The sequence below is a fragment of the Alosa pseudoharengus genome, unplaced genomic scaffold (assembly GCF_046254945.1).
Source record: "Alosa pseudoharengus isolate Yale_2024_CS ecotype anadromous, Long Island Sound unplaced genomic scaffold, YU_APseudo_1.1 YU_APseudo_1.1_scf_13, whole genome shotgun sequence".
Lineage (NCBI taxonomy): Eukaryota > Metazoa > Chordata > Actinopteri > Clupeiformes > Clupeidae > Alosa > Alosa pseudoharengus.
In genome coordinates, this window is record NW_027468598.1 from 39,444,713 (window position 1) to 39,452,212 (window position 7,500).

Below are 7,500 nucleotides of genomic sequence, written 5' to 3' on the forward strand. Positions count from 1 at the left end.
TACGCCCGAGCGCAGAATGCCGTGATTTTCACCCGGAAATACTAAGTCTCTCCGAACCCTCCGCCCCGAGCTCTAGGCTACTTACTTACGCTAAACGTTACGCTGCACGCAAAGGCGGAAAACGGCAGCTCGAGCCTCGCGCTCGGTCGGTCCCGAGTTGAACTCGACACAGACAGAGCTGAATGGCAAAGATGGCCGGGATGACGTAACTTAGCCTACACCTGTGGAACACACACACACACACACTCCCTCTCCCTCTCTTTCACACACACACACACACACACTCTCTCTCCCTCTCTTTTACACACACACACACACACACACACACTATCTCTCCCTCCCTCTCTTTCACACACACACGCACACACACAATGCAAGAGACATATTTAACAGTTTTGTTTGATCATTACAAAGCCAAAGTTAGATTCCAGGTTGAGTGAAAAAGTGACGTTTTTAATGTCGTGAGTTGGGCTCAGATTGGGAACTTCTTAGGGGCCAGAGACAGGTCGCTGGCCTGGGCTACCTCCAGTATGGCGCGCCCTCTGCTGGCGTAAAAAGGGTGGAAAACATTACGATGCTCACTTTCACTGTCATGCTAGAGCAGTGTTTTTCAAAGTGTGGTCCGCAAGCTATCACAAGTGGTCCGCGAGCAAACGTGGTAAAATATACAGTTGTTTACAATAGAGGGAGAGCAGCTTCACAGAAGAGAACTTCTGACGGCAAATTTGAGGAAAAGTTGGTAAACCACCCTTCTTACCTAATTTGAGGGTGCTGATTCTGAATATTTTGTTTACCAAGCTCAATTCTGAGTTCTAAGCCGCATAATCAGCATTTTAACATAAAATAGCGATTATTTTTGCTTATTTTTCCCTAAATTGGGTTGATTTCAAAAGTAATCACTAAAACCAAATAAAAGTGTTCTCTAAATACATGTTTGAGCATTAAAGAAGCCATACTATAGTTTATTAACATATTTAATGGGAACATGATTACAGTTAACATGTAATAAACTCGGAAATTCTAATCAAAACACAACCATATTTTTATTGCTAACATAGTGAGTCACTCGTGGTGTTTAATGCATTTCATCACAATAACAAATTGCACAGATAACCTTCAACTCAGAATATATCCTACAGTACATATGAACTTACATAGCGGGAATAAGCCTAATGCAGAACTGCATCTATCAGCAACAACCGTCAAGTAAAAAACATTTTACTTCTAGTAACACTGGATTTGGTATGTGTGCTTGCCTCTATACTAGAGCTTGATAATGTGCTCTTCTAATATGCCATTGAGCAGCATCACTTGTTGGTGGTAGAGCCTCCGATCCTCAACATCTAGAAAACAAAGTGGCTCTGGCATAGTGTTGTCATGATACCAAAATGATGACTTCGATACAATACCTGTCATAAATATATTGATACTCGATACTGAAGCGATATCGAAATCCTAAAATATCTGGAAAAGAAAGGACGCAGGCCTCCTCCAAGTGTATTGAGTCATTTGTGTTGAATTTGGTGCACTTTTGGTCAATTCTGGGTTTCAAACTTCTAACCTTCCTACATAATTATTATTTTTGTAGTCAGATAAAATAGTAGTTTGTGTGTGATTAAGTCCTTTATTGTTTGTTATAGCTCATTTATATTGTGTGATGTTTTGGCAATAAATTACCTTTAAATAGCCAAAGTAGGCTAGATCAAGGTCAGTGTTCAAATTACTGCATGCAAATCACTTAATGCTATGCAGAAGAGCCTAATCGTTAGGCCATCTGATGTAGGCTACCCTAGGCCTTCCTGTGTTTATGGGATTTCTTTGACAGTTGCAAAGGGAAAAAAGTGAAGATAGTCTTCTTTGCTCTGAGTGTAATTTAATAAGTACGTTTCAACCACTCTTTGGGTCTTAATCAGATAGACCTACACCATTATTACATTACATTTGGCTGACGCATTTTTAACCAAAGCGACTAACAACATGGTAACAGTTAAGTTTTAAAGCAATTCTCTCAACAATTTTTGGACAATTTTAAAACGGTAGAGTAAAGTAAGAATAAGTGCATCAGTGAGTGCTGTTTTTAAACAGTTGAGTGTCAGTTCAAGACGGGTGGTAAGTGCTAGGATCAGCAAGACTTGTTGTAAGTGGTGCTATGAGAGGAGATGTTCTCTAAAGAGCTGGGTCTTCAGGAGTTTTTTGAAAATGGAGAGGGATGACCCTGCCCTTGTAGGAACTGGCAGTGTGTTCCACCAACGAGGAACAACAGATGAGAAAAGTTTGGATTGGCCTGAGCGTATCTGTTGCAATATCTGTGTGCATTCCTACATTAGGTCTATTTCTTTGATAGTCAACATCATTTGCTACCACATAACAAATACCAAATAACAATACAAACGTTTCTTACAAACTTTCCTGCATACTTCTTTAATGTGCTGCAGTCAGATGGGTGTCCTAAAGACATAACTAAATCTTGAGTATCTATTACCAGTGTTGAATAAGCAGTTTTTGCAGTGATCACTACTGGACATTCCACATTGCTAGACAGCACTTGAGTGAGGATGACTTATTTCCACTTCACAAATAACCATCACTATCTGCAATAGCTACAGTACAGGGACATTAATCAGTTATTAATGTATAGCTGAGGATTTGTCCTAGGTCCACTTCCCTTTCAGAATCATATGCAGTAATGATGCACTGGAGAATGTTTCTTTTTGTTGCACTATAAAGGATATCTTGTCTAAATTTTATTTTTATTTGCAAATAATGCAATCTCCATAGCACTCTTCAGCAACCCTCAAACATGCACACTCTTCCATTTTTTTGCAGGGATTTGAATGATAGGAAAGAGCACTAGTGAGATGTTTTAACTAGGCAAGCACAGTCGCCTTTACACTAAAAAAAATACAGTGTAAATCCTCTGTAAAGACTGACAACTGTTCATAATAGTTAGTGACAAAGTACTTTCTTTTTTTATATATATATATTTTTTGGGGCTTTTTATGCCTTTAATTTGATAGGACAGTGGAGAATGACAGGAAGTGAGTGGGAGAGAGAGTCGGGGTGGGATCCGGAAAGGACCACGGGGCGGGAATCGAACCCTGGTCGCCGGTGTACAGTGCAGGTGCCCCAGCCAGTTGCGCCACAGCTGGGGACACAAAGTACTTTCTACAGAAAAATGAGCAGTCACCTACTATTCTATCAATTTATTATCAAGGAATCTATTTTGCTTCTAAACGTCATACTGAATTTTAGCTATTATTTTAATTTATATTTTAGTTGTAGCTTATTTTCATTTGCTACTTGAGGGTCATTGGGGTAATTCCTATCCTGTCCCACAACATATCTGATACATAAAGAGTATATTAATGCCTTTTTTTTTTGCAATTCCTATGATATCTGATGGCAAAACCAAAAAGTATGTGAATTATGCTAATTAGCAAGCTTAAAACTCAAAATTGAGCTTGGTAAACAAAATATTTGAATTCAGCACCCTCAAATTGTGTGAAATAGCCTCTTTACCGACTTTTCCTCAAATTTGCCAACAGGACTTTTTCTGAACGTTTGTTAGCTATCTGCTCTCCCTCTACAACTGTTTACACACGTTTTCAAAACTCTGTGTCTTTTTTTTTTCAAAACTCCACACACAAAACCTACAATTGCTCACACAAAATGCAAAATACCTCAAATCTCCAGCAAAATGACACACAACATTCAAAATGTCGCAAACACATCTTTAAAGCAAACATTCGCCTCACATTATAAACACTTTTGTCATATCACATTTTGGATACATCATGGACACACTGTTGCTCAAAACCTAAAGCTCTTCTGTCTTTCATAGGCTTTAGGATATGTATATGAGTGAAAGTTACGGTATCTACACAAGTTGAAATACACAGTAAAAATGCAAGCAATATTGAAACCAAAAATAGTATTTTTTCCCAAATAATTTGCTGTTGTACACTATTTTACAGCCAACAAGAAAAAAGCAAAGCAAAATACAATGACCACAGATGTACATGAGTTTTGAAAACACTGATTTTGCCTAAGACAGAAATGACTGACTACTATCAAATTGCTTTACTTTTTCCAAAGAAAAGTGTGTGTCTATGTGTGTGTGTGTGTGTGTGGGGGGGGGGGTGGTTGTGTACAATATGTATTCATAGGCCTATAGACCCTTTCAATTGCAGAAACAAACAATCCTAAGCGTTCCTAAGGCATTTCTGGAGGCACAGAAAAATGTATTGAGCTAATGGTAACATGGGGACAAACAAAAATAGAGTAAAAAGACAAATTGTACATAGAGTTGACTTTTTGTAGAACATTACTGTAAGCTAAAGTCTGATTACTGTAATTTTCCTTTCAAAGTATCTGCATTGGTTCTGAATATTTCAACCGGAAATCCTCTAGGAGCAGATTGAAAGGGCGATTGGATGGTGTTCAGTAAAGTAATGAGTGTTTACACATGTGAAGAGAGAGTGTGAAGCACTGGTGATTTAGTGTGACATTTTGATGGGTTGTGTTTGAAAAACGAAATCAAGTTACTTCCTGTTAGATTTCTGTGTGCTAGGTAGAAAAATGTGTGTGGTGTTTTGCAAAATGTGTTTTAGTAAATTGAAAACAGAGTCAAACACTGGGAATTAGTGTATGGTTTTGCAGATTTGGTGTGGGGTTATGATGTTTGGAAGACATGTTTAGAAAATTGTGTGACAAGCAAAAATTTAGTGTGTAAGCAGTTAAAAAAACAGTAAACTGGCGTAGCTTACATAGACAGTGTTGCAGAATTGCTGTTTGTTTATTCATAGTCCAGGGCTTTTCAAAGTGTCAGTTTATTGCACATGAATTTTACGTTGTTTTAAATAGCCAACCCTTACGAAAATGAACCATGGTTTTACTATGACAAAATAACCATGGTTTATCCATGGAGCCATGATGGTTTATCACTACGGACGTCACATTCTGGGGTGCGTTTCCCGTACAACTACGGAGGTTAGCTTTTACTAACGTGGTACGATGCATCGTTCAACTAACCAACATGTAAGTTACGACTGTTTCCCAAAACCGTCGTACTTACATAGTACTTTGTTAGTTTGAACCATGTTGGTTTCAACCAACATAGTTCAGACTACAATGGTTGCAGATGTGTTCGGAGAATGTCGGGCTCTGTCGGTTAGAGCCGAACGCATGAAGTCACGTAAAAAAGTAATGAAATTTGACATTGCATGACGTTTCCTGGGCCCAGCAGTTATAATATCAATAATAATAATAATAATAATAATAATAATGATAATACCTATTACAACAATAGGCAGTAATTTCAATAGGCCCTAGGCTATGTATGCCTTTAAAAATATATATATATTAGGCTATTAATAATAATAATAGGCATAATAATGATAATTTTAATAATAACGTCAGTCTATTGAACGTAGCCTACTAATTAGCCTAATCAGTGAAGCATAAATTGCCAACCGAGCAAATGTGAACAAATAAGTTACACATTTAATGAAATACACAGAATAGCCTATAGCTAAATACTGGCCAATATTTTCATTTGTTGTAGCGTGACAAGGTGGCGTGGAAGGATAGAACTCTGCATTTTGGATCTTGTAGTCGTAGGTTCGAGCCTCGATAATGATCAATTAACAATAGTGTTGGAATCTTGGATAGGCTCAATCACTAAATATTCCTATGATCGTTTAGAACCTGTAGTCCTAGTTTTAACTACTGATTGGTGACCATGCTTACTAGGCTTAGGGTAAATGTATATTATGTTCTATGAAAATTCTCATGGTTAGATTAGATTCAACTTTATTGTCATTGTGCAGAGCACAAGTACAAATACAACCAAATACAGTTTGCATCTAAGCAGAAGTGCCAAAAAGGCAGAAAAGGGCAGTGATATATAAAGTATAGACAGGTGGTGCATAGACAGGACAAGAAATATAGTGCAGTGTAGACAGTAGTATACAGTTGGTTTGCAGTAGAGTAATGAAATATATGTGCAGTATCTTAGCAGTTACCTTACAGTAAGAGCAGAATAAATATGGATATGTAATATGAACAATGTTGAACATGTTGTTATGTAAGTGCTTTGGGTTTCACTCTGTTCTAAAAGCGCTATATAAATGAATACTTTACTTTATGATTGCCCTTCATTTCACTGGAAGTTTTTCATGCCTTTATGCAGCATTTTTCCAATGTTGCCCTTGTTATGTGTTTTCACTGTGACACTGAAAATTGAATACTGTTACCACACACAAGTATTTCATGATATTTTAAATGCACAGATACATTTTTTTTACCATTACTTTTCATCCATTGTAGTTATGAAGTTGTGTGTTGAATCACAACCACAAAATGACAGTTCACATAGCACAAATGTTTCAATGCTCAAATGGTTGAAGGATCTGCGCCAGCTGTACCAACATACACACACACACACACACACACACACACACACACACACACACACACACAGTGTTACTGTAGGTTCTGCTCATGTTGTTGCCTTCTGCTGCTGAGATAGTAGCAAAGTCTATACTGTTGTTTTCAAATGCATGTCTATATTCCCTGAGTGCACTGACATTTCAAGACCTACTTTATTCCATCAACCCCCTATGATAATACAAGCATGTCAACTGCTCCATCTAGGAGCCCAACAGCGAGGCAGAGGCGCGGTACAATGGGAGGCGGACCATACCTGGGCCATGAAGGACAAGTTAAATCAGTGAAAATCATGTCACATTTTGACACTGACCACAGCACTCTGCATGCTCACTTAAGTCCCAGAGGTCTTAAAGTTCTCCAAGCGAGAGGCTACTCAACTTCACAGCAGCATTCTCCAATGTCATTGTAGTACCAACATAATTCAGCTATGTGTTCAAATCTCAAGATCATATAATAACTGAGAGTAGCCTAACTTATATACCCGCTAAACATAGCTTGTGATCAGACAAGATACAACACAAACCCCACTCCACAGGCATACTCACCTCACACCCATCGTCTCAGTCTTGAACCCCTGACCTCTCTCATGTAAAGCACACATGCTACAGTCTCTGCTACAGCACAGTCACTTCACCACATCATAATGGGCTGTAGAGTCCATATACCGTTAGCTATGTGTATGATTAGCAGATGCTTCATCCAAACACACTTAACATATGACTACAATGTAACGTTATCCTTTTATAACAATTACAATGCTAGCCTCACATAACAATACCGTTGGCATTCAAAAGCTTTATCACCAGATAACTTAACTTAACGGGTGTTCGAAAGAATCTGTGCTGACACATTAGCATTAGGCTACATGTAAATTCACGAATAATAACAACACAGATGATTGCGGTCACCATAGCACTTCACCACAGGCCGCTCTGTTGTAGGCTAACTCCACAACACTTCACTTTCCACTGTAGAAGCTACCACATAACGTTGTCCAGTAATGTGCAATTGTAGCTTCCAGCAATGCTATGGTATGGTATCCCACAGCAA

At 38.3% G+C, this 7,500-nt stretch overlaps 1 protein-coding gene across 3 annotated transcripts in view; it reads right to left on the minus strand.

Moving 5' to 3' along the window:
• Nucleotides 1-167, minus strand: part of pik3cb (phosphatidylinositol-4,5-bisphosphate 3-kinase, catalytic subunit beta) — a 92,763-nt gene extending 92,596 nt beyond the window's left edge. For all 3 annotated transcript variants that reach the window (XM_076283021.1, XM_076283020.1, XM_076283018.1), the window contains exon 1: nucleotides 1-167. This exon is cut by the window's left edge and continues 349 nt beyond it. The gene's annotated coding sequence lies outside the window, so the exon portion shown is untranslated.
• Between the last annotated feature and the right edge of the window lie 7,333 nt (nucleotides 168-7,500).